This window comes from Zonotrichia leucophrys, chromosome 1, assembly GCF_028769735.1.
Source record: "Zonotrichia leucophrys gambelii isolate GWCS_2022_RI chromosome 1, RI_Zleu_2.0, whole genome shotgun sequence".
NCBI classification, from domain to species: Eukaryota; Metazoa; Chordata; class Aves; order Passeriformes; family Passerellidae; genus Zonotrichia; species Zonotrichia leucophrys.
Genome location: NC_088169.1, coordinates 108,291,802 through 108,312,628, shown reverse-complemented (window position 1 = coordinate 108,312,628; position 20,827 = coordinate 108,291,802). Strand labels below are relative to the sequence as shown.

Below are 20,827 nucleotides of genomic sequence, written 5' to 3'. Positions count from 1 at the left end.
GGCTTATGAGGCCCAGAAAAGGGTGCCGGGACGTCTGTAACTCTGTTTCTATTGTCTTATATTGTCCTAATTCAAATAGTCCAAATTGTAATTACTCTAATTGTGTTACTATTTTTATAACCATTTTATTACTATAAAACTTCTAAAATTTTAAAAGAAAGTGATTGGCGTTTTCCACAGCACACAAAGCGCACAGGGTGGGAGAAGCTCTGCTGCTGCTGCCTGTGCCTGAGCACCCTAATCACTGCTAAGCCCTCATGAATATGCTTGAGTGTTGCCAACAGCGTGCCTTTTGACAAAATACTCTTGCCTATTGATTGGAAAGCAAGGGCAAATATTAATTTATAATGTAATCAAAGGGACAGCCACGAGTCGCTACTGTGCATAACAACTGTGAGATTTGAGGGAAAGATTTTTCTCATGTAAATGAGAGAGGGTTAATCTGCATACAAAGGGATTTTTGGAGCGAATTTAGACCAACTGCTTCTGTAAATCCCTCAGAGAAGGAGAGTCCTGCTCCTTTTCACTGCCTTTGAAATCTGCCCAGTGTCCCATAGAAATATGCTACTTCTCCAAAGAATAAACAATAAAAATCAGCTAAAATCTCAAATTGGAGTTCTACCTGATCACCTGAAATTGCAAGATATATTGGGGTTCTAATTAAAGAAACTAACTAATATTAATCAAGTGTTAAGATACAATCAGGCTTGTTGTTCATTAGTTGCTCTTTGTGAAGCTGAATAAGATTCATTCACATATCCATGCTGATCATTCCTGAAAATCTTTAAGCTACATCAGAAGTGTAATAACATGCTTCATAGTCATTTAAGACTTCAAATAAGTAACCAACTTAGTTTAAGTATTAATACTGAAATTAGCCTTTGTAGGTATTTTTTTTACTAAAGCTATGTTAGCCCTGATAAAATACCACATTGCAATGCTCATAGAAGTTTTTCATGTTATGATTGCAAAACTCCACAATTTATTGGCTTGTGCTGTTCATGTGATTTCCTCCTCTGCATGCCCCTATCAAGATTTGATTTTGTGTTACCCAGCCCTGATGTCTGAAATCCTAAAAAGCAAGAAAGTGGAGACCCTGACATAGAAATGCCATCCACTTCAGAGTAGTCTGCAGCTAGCTTGTTGGTGATTATTGGACTCTGCAGATGAAGACTTGAAAATGTCTTAAATTAAAACCATAAATATAAATATAAACTTATTTTATTTTCTGTGGTTTTGGGTTATTTATTTTTTAAGTCCATTTCTTTATGCTAACTTTGTTATTTAATACAGAGATGCTTGGGTCATTTCTTCTCTTATGCTCCTCTTGGTATCCCTTGTGAGCTGCAACCTGAGCAGAAATAGAGACTGAAGGCAAAATTGCTTTTTGGTTTTTAATCTGTAATAATTCATCTGTCTAGAAGACTATCTTGTGATGACAAATACAAAGGATTTTTGTCATGCGCAAGAGCTTTTTGTGTTTTTTGGATGAAGTTATTTCCCATGGGATAGCCAAAAGTAACATAATCAGTATCAATGCTTTCCTGCTTGCTTTCTGCAGCTGTGGAGACAGAACAGTGCAGGGACACCTGCTTTAATGTCCCCATTTGTAGATGTGAGGTGACCTCAGTGGGAGGTGCTTCAGCCTTTCCTTTGCATTGAAAGAAGCAGGAGGGAGATTGACAAAAATTTTCATCTGAGTCCAGGGAGTTTGCTGAGTAGGGGTAGTTGTAGAGCACAAGGTTAAATGCTTTGCTGAATTGATAGTCCATTGTCTATATTCATGCCTACAATTCTTCCCAGGTTATGAGGGGAATAACTAACAGCTTTTATTATGTAACCCAATTTCAGAACTTCAGAACAACAGTAAATATGCAAGATAATACTTCCTGTTTGTGTAAAAGCAACTTAACAAGGAATTATCCTCACTTGCATTCAGATATTCTTAATGTTGTCCATTGACCCTGCATTGTAGTGGAAAAGTTTGCAGAAGTTCCTTAGTGTGCAGTGTTTGGCCTGAAGTGGTTAGTGACCTTCTGCGCCAGTAGCTTTGTTTTGCAAGGGCTGACATGAATTTTACTTATCTTGACGTGTGCAGATTAAGGTGTTCTTTGCTTCATCACCCATGAGAAGTAGCATCCTGAGAGAAGGATGTTGTCAGCAGTTTTAGGGACATTGGAGGTTTGAGTAACTACATAAATTTCACCACCATTTCGTTGGGTGCTCTAGAATGCCAGGGTGAGTAAGGAACATGAGACAGAGAAAGAAAACACTCTTGTTGTGAAATAGTTTACTTCAGCTGCTTTGCAGGTTTCTTTTTTTTGTCCACATATGGTTACTATACAGAATATCTGGTGGTCTTTTATTTCTTTGCAGAAATGCATGATAAAGAGAAAATACATCAGATTTGAAAACAACACCCTAAAGCAATCCAGAGTATTGATTTTAGAGCCATGAACTTGAACACAGACAGAATTTGAAAGTAACCCCAGTTTTATACTCGTGTACTTATAGAATGGTTATGTTTTCATTTGAGATGGGAGTTAGAAATTTTCTAATATTGCTGTTAAATTTTTTCTTGTTTGCCTGAGATGCTAGATAGCAGGGTTTTTTGGTTTTTATTTTTAATTGTGGATAGGATTTTGATCTGACTTTATCACTCAGCATACGGCAATACAGATGGAGAGTGAAGTCACAGATGAGTGACAATGAGGAACTGACTGGGAATGAGCAAAGCCTTCAATGTGCAGAGAATGGAGGAGAAAACCATCTGCTTTAGCAGTTCTCTGCTGGACTCCCTTGCAGGCTGTGTGTCAGATGTCTTCTGGAAGTTTTGAGAAGAACAGCTTTATTTCCTTTCAGTTTTAGATTGTACTGAAATGTTAACCAGGTGCCCACAGTGGGAGGCAATCTGCCATCCCAAGTCAGTTCATCTTCAGGGTAGGCTTGCAGTGTTACACTCCAGCAGCTTGACCAAAATGTCAGTGGGGAGCAATGACTGTCGAGAGAGCTGGTTCCTCCTAAAAATTTGTTTTTAAGGTGAGTCATGTACCTGAAGGTGCCTGTATTTTGTGGGGGGATAGAATGCAAGAAAATAGTGCAGTAGGTAATCTCACACCTGAGTTGCAGCTGTGCTAATCACTAAAGATTAGGAACAGGCCTGCCCTTAACAGGCCACAGCTGTGTCCAATTAGAAGGGTGCTATAAAAGAGTGGGGTAGCTGGGTGAGGGGAGTTGGAGTTTATTGGCTGTGCTGTGAAGGACTTGGTGATGCAGGGAGCTGCCCATGAGAAGTCACTGAGAAGATATGGGAGCTTTGCAATAAGATGACAACATTTGGTGAGCCCAATGTGATCCCATGGTGATTTGGGTAGAGAACTTTAGAGAGAGCAGTAAGGAGATGATCCTGTGGTGGTTTGAGAAAAAGGACTTAATATTAAGCAGTGTGATCCCAAGGTGGTTCATGAAGATGACTGCAGACCTAAGAGAAATAAGATAGTGAAGTCAGGCACACCAAGAGCCTGAGAGCCTAAAAATCTGGATGAGTTACAGCCAGGCAGACCTGGGAACGTAGAAGTCTGGACTATGTATGAGATAGCATCCCCAAGAAGAAGGACACAAGCTGTAACATGGAGCTCTGAGACGCAGAGTCAGAGCTGCACAGTCAATATGTAAGAGAAGCCTTCTAAAATTGAATAGTGGCCATCTCCACAGTAACCTGATGTGATTGAGGATTGGGCTGTAGAGCAAGGTGCAGCCAGAGATGGAGCCCAGCGTAGCACTGAGAGCAGCAGGGGAGGCTGCCTGGTCCAGACCTGACAGATTTGGACACCTGGAGCACAGGTGAGCTGCTGGGGACACAATGGGAAATAACATATCTAGTGAAAAACAAATTGTTTTATCTACATGGAAAACAGGAGGGCAAGAGAGGCTTGCAGTGGCCAACTAATACAGCAAACTGTAAAAGGAAGGAGAGCATTATTAAACCAGCAGTGGGAGCTGGGGACAGAGTAGCTCTATCATTCAGTATAGTGTATTTATTTGTTGATGAAATGTGCATTTTGTTTGTGAATTGCAGCTACTAATCTTTGATTAGGAATAAGTGTAAAAGTTTATATTCCATAAGCACAAGTACACTCAACAGATACTGGGTTGATGTTGCTCAAGTTCTATAGCTCTTGATGAAATTATGTAACTGTGGATTTGTTACTACCCTACTATATAGCCTTTAGCTTATGCTTGTGAGTTGCCTTATGAAGTTGTACAGCTATTGATGTTGTCAATATTCTACAAGTGTAAGTATAAGGGTTTCTGATGATATGTAATGCAAGTTTGGGTAATGAATCAAGGTCAGGGCACAGACTTATTCCAAAGTTAAGCAGAAATTATACAAAGGTATGTTTGTACCGGGTTCACTATGTTTTGCAAAGGGCCCTGCCAAAGGTAGTTAAGACAGTATTAGTTTATGAAAAGCCTTAGGTTGATGTTCTAGATTGTGAAAAGCAAAACTAAATCAGAACTTAAAAATGTGTGTTCTTACTGTGACATGTTGCCTGAACATTTGTATACTGTTAGTCCTAAGTCAGATATGTGAATATGTTATAATATCAATTTACTCAAACCTGTCTTTCCAGAGATGCTGCAACTTTGTAATTAAAAAAGGGAATTGTGGAGGGATAGAATGTAAGAGAATAGTGCGGGAGGCAGTTTCACACCTGATGAGTGTACTCATCAGGTGCAGGTGTACTAATCACCAAAGATTAGGAACAGGTGTGCCCTTAATGGGCCACAGCTGTGTCCAATAAGAAAGGTGCTACAAAAGAGTGGGATAGCTGGGTGAGGAGAGACTTGGAGTTTTTTGGATGTGCTGTGAAGGAGTCAGTGCTGCAGGGAGATGCCCATGAGAAATAACAGAGAAGGTATGGGAGCTTTGCAATAAAATGACAACAGTATTTCTTTATTGGTTATAGACATGCAAGTTTAGTTAAAAGCTCCTCTTGTCTGTGCTCAAAGAAAGGCCAGAGATGGAGTTTCAGGATATGCTGTCTTACTTGAAAATCATATGTGAGTGAAGTTATTTTTCCAAAATGCAGGTACTGATAAGCATTTGAGTTGTTTTTCTTGTTGTGTGTCTTTTTGTTGCTGTTTCTTTTCAAGACAAACTTACAGCTGTGAAATTAATTAGGAAATGTATTTAGGAACTGGAATCTGCTTCGTCAGAAGTACTTGTGCAGTAGACATGGCTTTTTATTGAAATGAAAAGTTTACTGAGAAGATGTATAGATTGAACTTGGGTGAGAAATTTATACTATCTCAGCGATCTGAGGAGTTGAGGCTGGAGCTCACAGATTGGGACTGGCATGTGGAAGGTGAAAGGACTTGTACTTTATTTTCCTACATTCAGAGACCATTTTTTGAGGGCTCTTGAGGGTAAGAGGATAAACTTCATCAGAAAGCAGGGTCAATTTATTTGTAACAGATGTTTGGAAGCCCAAGAGCTGTAGCCAAGTGAGATTGGTTTTGTGCCCTCATCAGCTTGGTTTATTAGCCAAGATTCTTGACATGAGAGTGCATTCTCAATGATCAATTAGCTACTTTGTATTATTTGTTAATTTGCTCCCAAATGCTAGATCCAAACTGCTTCCTTTGCAGCTGTCACAATCTCTTACTTCCCTCTACGATGTTCTGTGGTATTTAAAGTGTTTTGCAGCTTTGAGCGCACCAAAAGGTAGATGCACTGCCAAATTAATGACATGGAGTAATATCCAGTGGCACAGTGCAAGGATTAACTACAGGTTCTTTTGCTGCAGTTTGCTAGTTAGTAAGGAGATTGCCATTTCAGGCTGAACTTTTTATTGTGGAAAAAGTGGATGCTGGCTGTATCCCATTGTACAAGAAAGTTGTTTTTCTTACTATGCTTCTGTTCTTTATCAGCAGTTTACATTTAATTTTCTTACACCTCCTTCTTTCCCTTGTTACTCCCTACTTTTTACACCCCTGTATTCCACACCTCAGATCTTTCTGCACATGATGGCTGTCCCATTATTCACCCCAAATAAAAGGCAGTATCTCCAATGCTCCTGGGAAATAAAAGTAAAATCTAAATGCAGGTAATTTGCTGTTTCTCTTTTGCTTTTCCAAGGGAATACCAATTCTATACCAGCTGTACTGAGTGAGTAGGAATGCTGCAGGCCTCCCTCCCTGCTCCTCCCACCTGTGCCAAGGATGGTCCTCAGCTTAGAAGTGACTTTGTAGTGAACCTCACCCTCTGTGCTTTGATGTGTGGGCAGGTCAGGCCTCTATCACAGGGTACAAAATTGCTGAAGCAGCCTATTACAGGTGGTTTCATTGCAATAAAAATCAATTTATTTTTACTGCTTTAGGGCATCTTCAATTTATCCTTAATCTCTAACTTACTTTCTGCATGCTCCTCTTTAATTTTCAGATTGTTTTATTTACTGCAATAAGAAAAGGTAGCTGGAATGGTGCCAAGGAGAATTATCAAGTTCTGAAAGAGTTGTAAAGCATGATAAAGGAGGAAAAAAGGAGAGAGAGCTGAACTTGATCCTTATTATTTCTAATGTCATCAGGCAGACTCTTGAATACAGCAGCTAATAGATTTAGTTCACTTTGGTTCATACAATAATAGAAAGCTGTCAATGGGCATGAAAAAAAATCAAATATTGATGGGAAATGTCATCTTAAATTCAATAGATCAGATTCTCAGCTGGTGTAAAAGGAAGCTTTGTGGATTACCACCTATTTAAGGTCAGGCTTAATATATTCACAAATGGCTTTCTTATTTTGCCATTTTATATAACCATGTAACTTTCTACCTGGTCTTTTTATTTCTTTCTAAATTCATCCTCAATTTATGCACATATAAAAGCTATTAAAGATCAGCAGTGGAACAGTGTAAAAATTCAGGACTTTAAATGAATGCTTCATATTGAGTTATGAAGAACTTTTGAAAAGCCAAAAAAAATTCCTTTCAGAGCTATGATTTTACCTGAACTTCATTCAGGGAAATTTTGCATGGAACCTTTGTCTTGTAGTTCTATCAAGGCGGCCTCAGGTGTGCCATGTGATCCATAGGTTTTTTGGAGGCTGCTCCCCCCATGTTAATTTTAAACAAATTTATGGGTCAAGCTGTTAATACTGTAAATATTTAAAGTTTTTCCCCAAAATGGGACTTCATAAGAATTGAAAGTTTGTGATTTTTTTGATGTTCAAGTGAGCTTGAAATACAAAATATAAAAAGCAGGTAATTGGCCACATTTCATTAAAAAAATAAAATTAGATGGGGGTTTTTTTGCTTATAAATTGCAGGGCTGTATCTGTCTCCAAGTGATTACATGTGGAAATGAGAGTGCCCTTTATTTTGCTGAGTAAACTAAAGGCTATTGTATAAATGATCTCTAATGACCTTCTAAATCTTTACTTTAGTAGTGTTCTGCTATGAATAATGACTCTGACCTTCCTGCCTCTTCTCAGGGTAGGGGTGCTATCCAATATGCCCAGGAGCAGCAGGAGTCTGTCCTTAAAGGAGTCCCACTGAGAGGTTTGATTTGCCCTCACACCCCTTCTCTTCCTTCTGCACTTTCAAGTGGTAACAAGCTCTCTCCTGGAGCTTTGGCAGTGTAGGATATTCCCCAGCTGGAATACTGGAAGTCCTTTTGCAGCAGAGAATCCCGAATTTCTTGACATTTTAAACTGCTCTGTAGAATATGGTGCACTTTGATTAAAAATAATTGTTTAAAATTAGTTTGGGTGCTTTACCACATGTAGGTTGCTATTAAATTTTCAGGAATTAGCTCTGTGAGTTACATCCAGTAATATAGCACTTGATACTATGCACTTATTTGTTAGGGTACGTTCTTTTTAAGTTTCATGGCCTCTGAAGCTAAAAACCTCTTGTATTTCATTGCTTTTGAAATGGAATAATGAACTGTTAATAGAGATTTTGTATGGGAAATCTTAGCTGTTGCTCCTTGGTGCATGCAGAAAGAGTCTTCACAAGGGCCCCCTTAGAGAAGCATCCTTTAGAAAGTATTTAAATGGAGGCTAAATTGTTGGGATTTTCTTGCTTTGCATTTTTGTTCTGCTTTATACAGGTGATGCCATTTGCATTCCCATTAGCCAATTCTTTGTCTAAGTCTCAGAGTCTTCCATTGAAAATCCAACAGCAGATCTTCCTTTGTGTAATCTGTCTGTAGCAGGGCAGCTACAGGCACATCCTAGGCAAAGAGGTTGTTCAATAATGTCAGATGAGTCCCTGGAGCCCTGCTCTGTCATATTATTTTCTGCAAATGCTGACAAAAATGAAGTGAAGCATTTATTTATATTCATATACCTATTATTATGGTAATAGAATGGCTATTGTAGTATAAATAAGAGAATTTAAATAGATGGGGTTTAACTTTAGGGCCTTTTCTATGATTACCTCAATTTTTTTTTTCAAAATGGAAATGGGATCTCAGATGGAGTTAAGAAATAGTTAGTTTCTGCACAAATAAGAAAGGTAACAGTTGGAGAGATGAGGAGTTGGACCTTAGGTGAGGTGTTGTACATAACTGCTTCCTACCTGTATTAAGTGAAATAAATCCAGTAATATACAGTGGGCTCTGTGCCTTCGAAGGATACCTTAGACTGCCAATGTGTTGTGAAGCAGAAAGAGAACACAAGTTTTCTTCCTTCCCCAGAGAAAAGTGAGTATCCATTGTGAGCTCCATTTATTGAAGTGCATTATTGCACTCATAAAATGCTTTTTGGTTATGGTTCAGATGGAGGAGAAAGTAATTTAACCCCTAGCTTGGAGAAACACCAACACTTGTAGAATCCCTGTTAAAAGTAAATGTTGAAACATAAAGTGGCACCTTCACTGTAGGAGTGGCTAGATTTAATTTTAATTGCCTAGTTGACTGAAAAAGATGCCTGATTTATATGCTTCAGGTCAGATCCTTTGCTGAATGACTTATGTATTTATTTATTTATTATATATTGGTTGGGAATTTCATTTTGTTTATTTGCATAATCTGATTATAAAAAAATAACAGAAGCCATTAACAAGTTATTGTACTTGTTTTTGTAAAAAAAAAATAACAAAAGTGGGGTTTAGAATTTCTAGCCTACTCTTGTGGTGCTGTTCTTCTGCGAAATCTTTTAAGGTCTTGCATATCCATGGAATTAACTCTGCCAAGTCTTTTAAATATGGTTAAGTGCTGTGAATATAAGTGCCCTTTTAAATATGATTAAGTTCCTTCCCTTTTTGCCGTTCCACTTTCCTTCTAGTCTATGCCAAGAAGGATGAATGAAAAAGCAGTTGTGATTTGGGGCTATTAAATGCCTGTTATCCTTTCTTAATGATAGTTTATTTTTGTTCTTCTTGCTCCTCTATGTTTGGCTGTCATCCACTCTTCCTTACTTTGAGGAATAAATGGTTGCTGCCTATTCCTCTTTTATGTTTCTCCTAGTTTTCTTCATCTCTAGTGAATAAATATATAGTCACTTTGACAGTTTTGTCTTTTGATAGTGGGGTTGTGGCTTTGTTTCTCTCCACTATATCTTTCTGTGATTTTTATAGTTCTACAACATCCACTGCCTCAGGGTATGTTCAGTAAAATCCTGCCGGAGTTTAAGTCTTTAAGAGGTATCAGCTTGTTAATAATGTTACAGAACTTGGAAAGCAAGAACGTGTGATATTTCTAGGACAGGTTGTTCATCTACTGTGGCATTTTGGCAGATATATTGATATATAACTTCTTTGATATATAACTTCTTTGAACGCAGCACTTTTCCATCAGGATGAACGCTGCTTTTCTTGTTCAGTCTGTGCTGACAAAGGTGGTGTAGGCAGTGCTAATGTGTGGATGTGTACATCTATAAAATGTAGCATTATACTTTACATCCTTGCCTTCATTTTGGATTTAATCTTCAAATTATTTAGAACCTCTGTCTCACTTATGTGATGCAATGTACATATTATTTATTGTCTTTTACCTTTTCCATTTTAAGTTTCTAGCCAGCAATTATTCTGTCCCTGCTCACAGGTGTCTGAAAGAGATGCACCAGTTGGAGTGATCCTACTGGATAATCAGGGAAATACATCTGACTTAGGAAAAGGGGGAGGAAAAAAAGGAAGAACTAGTCAGTGGAAAGCAAAAGACTCAGGGGCCTTGTTAATGAGAGAATGAACGGTCATAAGAGAGAGAATATTTCACTCCTAGGTCACCAGTTCAAATGCAGACTAGCTTAATAGTGTAAGTTGTTACCATCTGACAGCTGTTCCATTATCCATGAGAAATGGGGAAAATTGTCACAATCCAGTTTCTCTGGCTTCTAGCTATCCAAATGTTGACATCCTTCAGACTATCACAATTTGCACAGGGATATTAATAATTTGTTTTCTCCTTGCAAACAATGAAGGGGAGTATTAAAATGCCAAATGTAAAGAACACTTGAACTTTGCCATTCTTTACATATTGCTCTGTGGACGAAGGTGAAGGATGTTTGAAAGCCACAGTGAGACAGGGAGAGGTATCACCTCCCCCTGCCATTTGCTGTGTTGAGTTACTTGGTAATTTATTAAGGGTAGCAAAGAGACAACATCAACCTTTCTGTAACAAAGCTTTACTGGAGGTTTTTAATGAGTAAATATGGATTAAAAATTCCATGTTTATCTTGTAAAGCAGAATAAAATTTTGAAAGGCAAAAAGCTTTAATATTTTCTTCTGAAATCATAACCTTGAGGTCATGGTGTAAATTCAAAGTTGCAACATCCAAAACTTAGTTTACGTCATTGTGTGTACAAGTTAATGTTGAGAACAACATGCTTAAACAGGTGTAGTATTTATATAAATACTGTGGTTTTTAGCAAAAAACTGTTTTTTTTACTTTGCAGTGTTTCAAATAGTAAATTAAATGTATTTCTATATTATAAGGACCAGCAGCTGACCATAGAAGAATAATTTCATTCAGATTTATAGGCTTAGATTTCCATAGGCAGAAAATTTCAGTGCTTATTTGAAGGCAGTAAAATTCCTGGACTTGATTCTGGAAGGTGAAAAAAAACAACCTGACCAAAACACCAGAAAGAGAAGTCTGGGCTGCAAGTGAAAAAACATGAGAATGAGACATAATCTTTTATTTCATTTTTCCATCAAAAAAAATCTGCAAAAATACTGAAGTCAAATATTACCCAAATGGGAAGAGCAAACCAATGAAATACTTATACATTATCAGTGTTACAGTTCTCGTCTGTTTTCTGCTATTTGGTTTGGAAATAGATTAAAATTTCTTTGTGAAGGTTAATTTTTTAAAAACAAAGTGAAAAATACTATGCTGTGTCATTTTTGTTACCTGTCTTGGGCGATTTGGGAGCTTGAGTGTCTGTTCTATTCCTTAAATTGCAGCAATATTAAATGGGTTAAAATTTGCTCTAAGACTTCCCATTTGTTTTAAATTAGTTTATTTTATCTGCTTTCTTGCACTGCCCAGCATCTCTACATCCTGGTTACTTCAACAGGCCTTGTAATTGTTCAGTGTTTTGTGAGGTTCAGAGTGGTACTCTAGGAGGAGTAGATCCATGTAGGTTCGTTTTGCTCTTTGGTGTATCTTGTAAAGGCTCTTCAGATTAACACAAGCCCAACCCAGCTGCTAGGAATAGGGAAATGTGATTTTGAGGAGGTTTTGGCTGTCACAAAACATAAATGATGGATGGATATGATATTTTTGTGAGTGGAAATGACATCTCCTGTCTCAAATGGTAGAGCCCATCTTAGCAGCTGCTCTCTATGTGCAATTAGAAGCCAGATGTGGTGGAAACCTGGGCATTTAACAAGAGTTAAAAACAGACATTAAAAACTTACTTCATCAAAATAAAAAGTGCTGCCAATACATTATCAGTACTTGGAAATTAGCGATCATAAGCTAGATTAGATTTAGCCACTCTGCCTTTCATTAATCACGTTTAATTGTTTATATAAATGTCAACAGTTGTAGTCTCTTGGCATTTTCTTGAGCTACTGTAATGAAGTGTTTGTTTTGAAGTAGCATGTTTTTCTGCATGTAATGAGACTCTTGGACTGGGTTTTTGCTCTTCAAACACCTTTTTATGTGGCTTTAATGTCTTTGCCATTTAGTAAATTTTATTTTTTTAGAAATATATGCTTGGAAGGATCTGTCTGTTAATGTCTGTGGATCAAAAAACCAAAGAATTACTTCCATAAAACTGAACATGCAAACTTGAGTGTCACTGTAGGCATGTAACAATTATTTTCTCACAATTTGTAAGTGAACCAAGGTTTAGTTGCCAACAGGTTCCAAAGTGAAAATAGCTGTTGATCAATAAATGAGTTTTCTATCCACAGACACTTCTACCCAAAGATGAGAGACAAAACAAAGAGAACTCAACACTAAGTCTGCTTATTTAAAGTTGCTCTCTAATTTTACTATTGATTAAATTTTTGAGATGTAAGCTCAGTTCTTTACAATGTGATCAGTCTGATATACAGACAGATGGAGTTGCTGATTTGTTATTTACTCTAACTTGAAAGCTGAACAATTGACTACATGCTGTGTAATTTACCATTTTGGTTTGTTGCTGTTTTCATCAACAGTGCAAATTTTCTTTGCAGTTCAAACTTGTCAAAGAAAATAGCAAAATTCAACTCTCTATGTGCAAAGTAAACATTACTACCAGTTAGGGGTGGAGGGTGTGTTTCAGATGTGCCTTTTTCCAATGTGTCTTGAAGGAGTGGAAGTTTTTTGGCAGGGGCCTAATGGTTCATGTACTGAAGATTTAAGTATTTATTCTTTTTATCAGTCATAAGCATGAATAATTTTGTTTTTCTATTTGCTTAAAAGCATTAGTATGGTATTTTATGAAGTAAAGTTGGTTTTAAAATAAATTTTAAGCAACTTTCCCTAGAATTAGTAATTTATACTTTTTTGAGGGTTTTTTTTGCTGATGTTAAAAGAGAACTAGAAACTAAGGACAAGCCTCTTCCTCATTCTTTCTGAAATTACATATCCAAATGGCATGGCTGTAACCATAAATAAGATGTAGGTTTTGTGGGAAGATATAGAGTTCTTTATGTTTAATTAATTAAGCGAGTCTTAAAATATGAAGTTATATTTCTCCATATTTTTTATGTAGACAGTAATAAAATGAGCCCTGCAATATGGCAAGAGGAGAAAATATTACTGCAGGCTTAATGGAAGTCAGTGATTTGTAGGTCAAATACCACAATGGAGTTCCTAAGTTTTTTTTGAATATGAATAACAGCTTTAAAACAATACTGAGTCAATGCTATGAAGCCATGTTCTTTTTGAACAATTTGTTTTATGAAACTCAATATCTGACTCCATTGAATAGCTAAGATTTTGTTGTAGAAAAACTTGATTTACTGTAGTGGTAGGCACAGATTTTGATGTGTCTCATTGCAGTTTCCTTGCAGAATTAAGGATGAGAGGAAAAGAGAATTGGTGTCTGTCACTAGCATAACAATATTCCTTTGAAACATTATTAGACTTTCCCTCTTCTTTTTTTGGCAAGCATGTGATTTAGTCCTTTTGTAGGGAAATCAGGCATGTTCTTCCAGGTTTTTGTCTGTCCTGTCACATCCCAATCCTGACAGCTCCACCTCTGGTGCAGCCTCATCCTTCCAAAATTGAGTTGATGTTGCTTGGCAGGTGCCTGGTCCAGCCTTCCCTACCTGTCTGACAGTGGTGTTTTCCCAGAGACCAGATGTGCTAATTCACTTCCTGGGCTTGGCAGGAACTGTTTGGTGAGGAGAGACCCTGCTGCAATTCCATGGGCTGGAGATGGGCACCCAAAGAGAGACATCCATGAGTGCTCTCATTGAAGGGCATCCAGGACCAGGTTCTCTCTCAAACATCCGTCTTCGAAACTTGGATGCAGTTTATGAGCAGATTCAATACCTGCCATGGTCTTGGATTCAGAGTATATGGCATATGATTGCATAAATCTTGTTTTAAAGGTCACCAGGAGGGGAAAAAGGAGTCAGGTTTGTCTATTTTAGTTTAGGCAACAATTACCAAGGGAAAAAAAAAATTGCTATTATATATAGGTTATATTCACCTATTCAGGTATGTTTTTACTGCCATTTCCATGCCAGTTTGGTGCTTGGTTTAAACAGAAGTGAAAACTAGGTTCAGATGTATCTGTGTCCATGAGATGTGAGAGAAATTCTGGCTGCAAGTGAACCTCCATATACACCTATGGAAAATGAGCTTCAAATCTAGGATGGAGGGTTCTTTAGGTAAATGCTGTGTGATATTTTAGAAATATGGAGTCTTTTTTTCTTATTTTGCCTATGAAGGTTATCAGCATGCAGATAAAAGTAGGTAAGTTTGAGAAGAATGTTTGCCTAGTACTTTGCAAAATCAAGCAATACAGGCAGAGTGTGATGGAATGGAAATTCAGTATTGAGTTATGTCTGCTATATTAAGTTCACTCTGCACTTTTTAAAATTATGTCTTTAAGAAACTGCTTGAGATTAAGTATGTCTGAGTATGGTACATGATGTTGGACACCATGTGTGGTGTGATGGATCGCAGCAGTGCTTCAGCCTGGTGGTCTAGAACAGGAGCTTACAAACACAACATCAGGAAAACAACGAAAGAGCCTGTGGCTTATGAAGGCATAGATGCTATGAACTACGTGAACAGAGCAGAAAACCTGACAGTTTTCATCCAATGAAGAAACCATAGTGGTACTTCTGGTTATCAAGGCTGTCTGGATGGCCAGAGTCCCTCTCATCATGACAGGAAAGCCTAGGTGTTGTGGAGATACCACGTTGCATAAATGCTGTGAAAACTGAATAATCAAGATATATTTGACCAGTATTTGCATCTATTATGCTGCATTCCAATCAAATGGGCAGAGGCTGCAGCATACAGTTAACACTGCAGGAAATGGAAAAGAATTTTGTACCTTGAATAGCTGAAGGAAGGAATTGTTAAAGAGCAGAAATTGCAAGCTGAAATAAGCTGAAAACAGGGAATAAATTATAGTTTTTCACCTGCCTCAATCAAAGCATACAATGAGTCTTGCATTTCCTGATTGAAATTCAAGCTATTCTTTTTGAGTAGTTTGAGGCTTAATTTAATGGAAGCATTGGGTAGCGTAGATTGGATAGTGCTTCTCTCAATGTCTTTTGCTGCTTTCAACTTTTCTTTTGTAATTTATGTATTTACAGATAAAACCAAGATGTGTTTGCTATTGATTAAACTCCTTTTCCAGTTGATTTAATTAGGTCCTTTGCTCCTTGAAAACCTGATCTGAAGCTTAGATAGGGATACATTGCTTCAGGCGCTCAGGCTGAGGTGATGGAAGGAAGCAATGAGCCCATTGTGAGGGACTTGCATGAGGAGCAGAGGGGGAGCTGGCAGCAGTCAATCAGCACTGCTTTCCTTAAGAGAAAACTCTCCAGTGCCCAAAGTATTATTGGGAAGAGGGATATGCAGATGAAAGCACAGAGTTGTATAAATGCAGACTGCTGAAGAGGGAGATTGAGCAAATTTGTATTCTTATGTATTTGTGTCCAGTTCATACAGGTTCGGGATTGTGGTGTGGTTTGGGGTTGATGGTTTTTTGTTCTGTTTTTGGCTTTTTCTTGGTTGTTTTTGTGGTGAGGTTCTGGTTGCTTTCTTGTTAACATAACTAAAAAGGCAAATAAGAGCAGGCAGAAAGACCTGCCCTTTACCAAAGCATGATAAATGACCTTGATGTACAGTTACTTTAAGTGGATGCAATGACATTCCTAGGTGCGTATGACCTATTGCCCATCTAGAAACAATGCAGCAACATCTACTGATATTGCAGTAAAAATTATTTCTGACAGTAGATAGTTTTAGAAATGTAGGAAGTGATGAGACCTCAGTTCCCCTGTCTACTGCTATATATCATATCAGACCCTTTGTTGGGGCCATCTCTCTTCTTTATTTGAAACATCCATAGTATTCTTATTCTTTCAGGAACAAATATGAAACAGTCTTTATTGTCAGGGGTCTTTTCCCATGACCTATGTAACAACTACTCCATATATGCAGGATATAATCCCAGTTTGAGAATAATAATTACTGTGTATTTAAACCCAATCAAAATAGGAAGACCAAAATAAGATGACTACATTTCTTAAAATAATTTCAGCAAGTTCCTTAAGTCAGTAGGTTGTGTACTTTCAACTAAACCATAACTTATATCAGATTCCAACTCTTCCTATTGAAATGCTGAAAATTATACCATTAGATTATAAATCTACCAAGCTCGGGTAACAATTGCACTTGCAGTGCCAAAACTTTAGGAAGACTCAGGTAAAGCATTATGAAATTATGTAAATGGCTTTACATCAGAATTTTATGTATTGATGCTATGGTGTAGAATGTCTGTTGAGGAAGATAATCTTCATTTCAGACATGCTGAAGTGCATGCATATTATCTTTTGTTTCTCGGACAGTAGAACTTGAAAACTAAAAGCTGCCAAGTATCTTTTTTTTGGTTAGGTGACAAGCAGAGAATGGGGATTAATGAGCTGCAACCATGAGGAAAAGGGAGATTGTTTTCCCATGTCTTTGTAGTTGGACCATATTCACTTAGGATGTTCAAACTCCAGCACTTGGCAGCCTGTTCAACAACCTGCTCAAGCCAGGACTAACTTCAAAGTTCTTGACACTTTGTTCTATTTCATGGGTATTAAAGTAAAGGGCTTGGCTTAATCCTAAGGAAAGTTTTTAGAATTAAGTAGGCAGGTGAGGAAGTTTTGCTTACTTCTGCCCAGCACTAGTGAGGCTCTAACTGTTGTGCCAGAGATGCTGTAGAAGGGTGGAGTTTTCCTCTGGAGATCCAGTGGTGGTGTAGATGGGTCTGGTCTTCCTCTGGGAATCCAGTGGGAAAGAAAGCTGGAGAAGAAAGATGCTCCTCTGGCAATCCAGTGGGAGAAGGTCGCTGTGGTGTTCCAAATCTCAGATCATCTCCAGGTGGGAATGCTTGGCTCCTCCCCCTGGACCGAGCATCTCTCAATGGGATAATGTAGTTTCATCAGCCATGCAGTGACACTCAGTGGCCCATTAACAGGAAATATATCCTAGAGGGAGAATTGGTTGTGGAAGAGATGAAGAAAAACTGCCCAATTAACTGGAGATAAATGCCCCACCTCTAACAGATGGCAATAGAATGCACACCCCCAGCCACCTCCTGCAACATGATAAAAAGACTCATGCAGAAAAGCCCATGATTTTACTCCCAAAGACTTGCAGCTGAAGTTTAGGACCAGTGGAAATAAGCTGGTGGTGTTACTGGCACTATTTGTAGTGCTTTCTGTTGTGATACACACCAAGATAACAAAAGTTGTAGCTGGAGCTGAGTATCCAGCAGAGTTTCTGGGAACTCCATTCACCAAAACATAAAGGGAGGAATGTGAAGGAGGTCTCGAAGCTTCTGGACAGATGTAAGAATGTATGAAATGTAGCCTGAGGAACACCTTTATGAGGAATTGTGAACAGTGGTACTCCCGTGTGGAAAAGTGTCTTGCGCTCGTGGTTACTCTTTCTGCCATGAAATAGAAGAAAAACACATTTTTGGTCATGTCAGTTCTTGATCTCTTGGTTACAAATGCTCTTTTATGAGAAACTGGGACATGGCTCTCAGACTGGGGGTCATTTTTGTTTCTCTAAATGTCTGGGTGTCTTGATTACAGCTTTTAGCAGAATCAGGGCCTTGAGAGTCATGGCCAAGATATACTCAGCAGAGCACCTGGCAAAGCAGCTCTGGTTGTATATCATTATGACCTTAATCCTCATGTCTCTCCTCAGCCCAAATGCCATTTCAGCTAGCAACAATTAAAGAGCAGCAGAGGAGTACGTGCTGTTATACAAAAGATAATATCAGGTGATTAATGCTCGTGCTGGCCATTTCATTCCACCATGGAAATGTGCTGAATTAACACTTCTGCCAGGAATTTGTCAGTGCTTCATCCCTAAATGTATCTAATGTGAATTGGTTTTGGCTTCAGTATTAGGCCTTTGTTTGCAAAGGATTCTTAATAATACATATGGAAAAAGGTAATTCATATTTCTTTGCTAACCACAGTTTTGGTTTCAGTGGTTTTTCTTTAACTGCAAGCTGTAGGTAATGCATGATTTAATAAAATTATTTGAGCATTCCCACCTGAGCACTGATCATGATAGAGACCATCAATCATTTGTATTACTCTTACTTTATGGTAAGCCAAAAAACCTGATCATGGTATCATAAAAAAGGAATAGGACTTTATAGCAGCAGTCAAAGTTGAATGAAAACTAATGAATTAAAGGGGGAAGTTTTAGTACCTCTTTGAAGGAAAATTTCCAAGCATTTTATGGGATGAATTTATATAGGCTTTAAGGTACAATTCTTTTTATAAAATAGACGTGATAGTTTTTGCTGTCACATTTAGTGCTTCTCAAAGTCCTTCTAATAGCAACAGCGATAAAAATGCAGTAGGGTTGACTAAATAAAAAGCTCTGAATTTTTGATTGAAATAATTAAATATTCCTTTATTTTATAGCCGTGAAATGAATGTATAAATAGAAGAGGGTATGTGTTTTCTGTTGTGGATAGAAAAGAACTCTACATTTCCTCTCAGTAATTTAGTTATGGATCAAGTTTACCCATGACAGCTGCTAAATGCTTTCTCCTTGGTGTTTTAGTTTGTTGTGCAGTGCTAATTTGCATATATATGCCTTAAAAATTAATCCAGAAGGTAAAGGTTTGTGATTAAGAATATCTGACAAGTTAGAGTTGTGATTTGGTCACGGTCCAAAGCCATGGTCACATGGTCATTTAGTTTGGCACAAATGCCAGCAGAAGCAATTCTTTCCGTCCTCTTCCACAGTCATGGCTGCCTACTCTGATTATGCCCTTCATGCTCCTTGTAGCATTTATGAAGCTAAGCCATAGACTGAGAGGAAACCTCATCCAATGAAAAGGAGATGGATGGCTGGGTGCATGCACGAATTATAGCATCACCAGAACTGAGCAAACAGCTTGGGGATATTCTTTCTTTACAGGGATAGAGACTTAGACACATTGAAAACAAAACCTAGCAATAATAACCTAGCAACTACCCCTGCTAGTTCAGACAGAGGGAACAGGACAGTTCACCAAAGAGGAGAAACTGCTGTTGGAATTTTGATGATATGGGTGGTTTGTATTTATTTGGATTCAAAGGACAAAATTTTTAGCAGAACCTCTAAATTACAGTGTTCCTAGGGAGCCAATCCTCTCGCCCTTCCAGAATGGAAGTGGATGGATGCAGGCTGAGGGCCATGGCCCACTGATCTCCAGTCCTGTCACCACTTGTCACTTCACTACAACACAGGACCTGGTGTCCTTCACAGCCTGGGAACATCCTTCTGTGACATTCAGCACATGGACTCAGATCCAGCTGTTGGAACATCAACAAGTTGTGGTTTACTTTGCTCTTTGAGTCAGCCGTGAACCACTGCTGTTAATCTGCTGCTGCCTCAGGGGACACTGCAGTACCCTAATGCATTTTCTCTGGCAAACAACTTTAAAATGTTTCTCTTTAATTTTTTTGTTTTAGTTTGCTCTCCAAATTTTAGTTATGTAATAGTAAATTCAACAAAATTTTACTGTTCTATATAAGAGAGCCTAGTCCCAGGCAGAAACAACCAGGAAAGTATGAAATACTGTTCATTCATACTTCTGCATGGCTGTCTTCAATATTTTAGTGTTGAGTGTTTGATAATTTCCTATTAGTCTCTGTGCATGAATTACCAGAAGTTATGGGTTCAGAATATGTGTAGATAGAAGACTTATTGTTCCCAGTTCTCATGGTACAGCACAGGAATGACATGGATTAGAAAGTTAAGTAAGCAGGGTGACAATATCCCATCAAATATATGTTGTTTATGTACATATACATTCTTCCTATGAACAGTTCCTTGCTTTGTTACTACTGTAGCTTTAAGCATCTTAATGAGCTGGCATTAGTGGACTGCTACTTGGAGTTAGATGTGCCATTAAGGAGGAAGTATACAGAAGACCGTTTATGCCAAAAACATGATATGAAATGGAATTTTAGATATTTATGGACAAGCTGGCAAAGCTGTATTCAAAATAGATGGTAACAGAAAAAGTATAATTTAAAATGCCCAACAAGATGAGGCAAAGAAGGACAAAATTAAGAAATTATACCAAAATGAATAGATGTGTGAAATGTAAGAAGATGGCAGAAGGCTCACAGGAATGGATGAGAGTGTAAAATTGTCCAATTTCCAAGGTACTTAGGGGCTTATGTGCTATTGTCAGGAGGAGAAGCTTTTGTAGATGTTCATGTGTCTAATAACAATCTGCATCTTGAGCTGCATGAATGCTTAGAAAAATAACCCATATTCATTTAAAATCCTAAATGGATTCAAGGATCTTTGGGTTTTAGACTGTTTTACGCCTTTGGAATTTTTAGCCATTGTGATGAAACCTAAATGGAGATAAAACTAAAACCTGCATTTACAATGGGCTGAAAGGGAATGGTTGATACGATGTAATGGAGCTTGGGAATAAATGAATCAAAATGAGAAGCAAAAGCTTAAGTGAGCATTTAGCTGTGCAGACAAAAAGGAAGAAAATGATCTTAAACATGTAGGAGAAGCTGCAGAAAGATTTATTTATGATCTGGATTAGGAAGACTAGGGAAAGGTGAAACAAAAATGACATTTGTACTACGGGCTTGAGTGACAAGCGGTGCTGGTGATGCAGTGTTTTGGTGAGAAGACAAAGAGATCAGTTTTGGCCATGTTAAGC

At 38.0% G+C, this 20,827-nt stretch overlaps 1 protein-coding gene across 5 annotated transcripts in view; it reads left to right on the top strand.

The window, feature by feature from the left end:
- ROBO1 (roundabout guidance receptor 1) overlaps positions 1-20,827 on the top strand; it is a 682,144-nt gene that overhangs the window by 52,217 nt on the left and 609,100 nt on the right. Inside the window, exon 1 of one of the 5 annotated variants that reach the window (XM_064726889.1) lies at positions 3,362-3,843. The exons of 3 other annotated variants lie outside the window; for them this stretch is intronic. The gene's annotated coding sequence lies outside the window, so the exon portion shown is untranslated. Of the gene's footprint in view, positions 1-3,361; positions 3,844-4,892; positions 4,920-20,827 lie in introns of those variants that run through there. One more of the 5 variants, XM_064726897.1, reaches the window with a different exon arrangement.